Below are 2,672 nucleotides of genomic sequence, written 5' to 3' on the forward strand. Positions count from 1 at the left end.
CAGGGATATATGTTGGAGAAAGACACAAACTAAGCGAGATGAGGTGGATAGTCTGGAAGCCCTAACTAGGGCGGAAATAGAAATGGCACAGCACGCTACACCCGACACTCAACTGACACTTAGGCAGGCACATGAAAGGGTCAATAAGTTACTACTAGATAAAGCAACTAAGAAGCAGGCTTTTCAGAAGATTAGATTCTATGAAGAAGGGGAAAAAGTTGGTCATCTATTGTCGATTATAGCTGCAGCCCAGAGAGGCAGCTCATTTATACATAGTATGGATACTGCAAAGGGGACAAGGGTTACTGAGACGCCCGAAATTCTGGAGGTCTTCGCAGATTTTTACCAGAACCTCTATTCATCGATTAGAATGGGAGGGGAAGGGGGGGCGGAGGCATTTCTGGGAGCGGGACTGCTTCCAACACTATCTATGGAAGATAGGGATAAGTTGGAGTCTCCTATCACAGTAGAGGAGTTGGAGATGGCTCTGTATGGCATGACTAATGAGAGGGCCCCGGGAGCAGACGGTCTTCCTGCGGAAATATACAAACACCTAGAAGAAATTCTGCTACCCAAGCTATTAATAGTGTTTGAGGAGGCTATGAAAGAAGGGATTTTGCCTGCGTCTATGCGGGAGGCGGTGATAGTGGTGATTCCTAAGGACGGTAAGAATCCAGGAATTCCAGAGTCATACAGGCCAATATCCTTGCTGACAGCTGATGTGAAAATACTAGCTAAAGTGCTGGCGAACCGACTAACTGGTGTTGTTGATACATTGATCCATACGGATCAATCGGGGTTTATGCCCAACAGAACAACAGCAGCCAATATACGGAGACTATATCTCAATCTGCAGTTGCCAGTTGATAACCCAGGTGGGAGGGTGATAGCCTCACTTGATGCCCATAAAGCCTTTGACTCTGTAGAATGGTCATACCTGTGGAGAGTGCTGCATAGTATGGGCTGTGGTCCTCAATTTACAGCGTGGATTCAGCTATTGTATACTCAACCCACAGCCCTCCGTCAGGCGCAATATAGATTCTCCTCAGTTCATGCGCAATGTGCCTGACAAGCACAGGTCAGAAAACCATCTATAGTAGCTACATATTTCAATTTCAGGACTATAGAAGTAGTCAGTGACCTTCATAGGAATGTATTAAAAGAGATTACACCAAATCAGATGCAAAAAAAAACATTTATTAACCATAAACTTATTAAAACTAAAAGTACCACTTTTCGGTAGTACCGCCAAATAGGCTCCAGTTATCTTTACTTAACTATTGCTTAAATATAAAATTATGGAAAAAACTTAAAGGATATTGCACTTAGATGTTACTTAATTATTTTCTACTCATCTTCAGTGGTTTCAATTGCAGCAGAAGCAGCACAGGTACACTTAGAAAAGCAAGGCTGGCAGACGAAAGTTGCATGGGAAAGGCAGATTGATTCTTTACATATTTTGCAGTCATATTTAGAAAACCTTCTGAAACCAGATACAAATAAGCAGGTAGTACAACTGCGTCTTTTAGAAGGTGGTAGAGTCGGTGTTTGTTCTGGAACGTCCTTGGGACGTCCTTTGTATTTTTATCTTTTCCCAAATAATAAGCTAGATCTGTGTCTGTTTCCTCTGTATCAGTGTCATCACCATCCTGCTCTGTTCCAGAATCAGTGTTACATTCTGCTACCTCATCTTCAGATGAAATGTCACTAGATTCCTCTAAATCCTCAGTTACTGCTGGTTCTTCCTCATCATCTTCTAACAAAAAAATCTTCATTTCTTCTAAATGAAGGGGTTTAGATGAATCATACTGTTTTCTGGCCATTGCAGCAGAAAATCTGAAGCAAGAGAGAAAGACTATTAGGGCGCAATGTGCCTTAGAAGCCACCCTCCTTTTGTCTAAGAAAACAGTACTTATGTACACTAACTTAGCATTAATCCTTCATAAAACAAGCTAAATACACAATCGTGATGAATAAAAAAAGAAAATACTAACCTTTCAATTTGTGTTGAAATCAGGCGCAATGTGCCTGAGAAGCCAAAGTGTTGATATCTGCTCACTAGAAGGTCTGCTGAGTCACTGTGATATCAGGTTTCACAGAGCCTCTAGAGTCAGGAGATAACTAGGAGGGGTGGGGTTTTCTGATAAGTGGGCAAGGAGAGAGAAGTGAAACTAATTACTGTGTGCCTGTCAGATCTATTGCGCCTGACGGAGGGTTACGATTAATGTGGTAATGTCCGCGGGAATACAGCTGCATAGAGGAACGAGGCAAGGCTGTCCATTGTCACCGCTCCTGTTCGCTATTGCGATAGAGCCATTGGCGGCTGCTATTAGACGCAACAAGCCAATAAAGCCAACACTCTATCATTACTCCATTACTAAAGAAACCCACCCTCGACCCATCCTGCACAAACAACTACAGACCAGTCTCCAATCTCCCCTTCATCTCTAAACTCTTGGAGCGCCTGATATACTCACGCCTTACCCGATACCTCTCCACTCTCTCCCTCCTAGACCCTTCACAGTCCGGTTTCCGCCCCCTACATTCGACAGAAACTGCACTCATCAAAGTGACCAATGACCTTCTGACAGCAAAACGTAATGGTGACCACTCTCTGCTCATTCTTCTCGACCTTTCTGCAGCTTTCGACACTGTTGACCATCCTCTCCTAC

At 43.4% G+C, this 2,672-nt stretch overlaps 1 long non-coding RNA gene across 1 annotated transcript; it reads right to left on the minus strand.

Moving 5' to 3' along the window:
- Window positions 1-1,176: 1,176 nt before the first annotated feature.
- LOC141047603 (uncharacterized) lies at window positions 1,177-2,175 on the minus strand. Its single transcript, XR_012219849.1, has 2 exons — window positions 1,995-2,175; window positions 1,177-1,836 (listed from the first exon to the last, which is right to left on the minus strand). It is a non-coding gene; the product is annotated as an uncharacterized lncRNA (long non-coding RNA).
- Between the last annotated feature and the right edge of the window lie 497 nt (window positions 2,176-2,672).

This window comes from Dendrobates tinctorius, unplaced genomic scaffold, assembly GCF_039654945.1.
Source record: "Dendrobates tinctorius isolate UK_male_01 unplaced genomic scaffold, ASM3965494v1 ptg000128l, whole genome shotgun sequence".
In the NCBI taxonomy this organism is placed as follows: domain Eukaryota; kingdom Metazoa; phylum Chordata; class Amphibia; order Anura; family Dendrobatidae; genus Dendrobates; species Dendrobates tinctorius.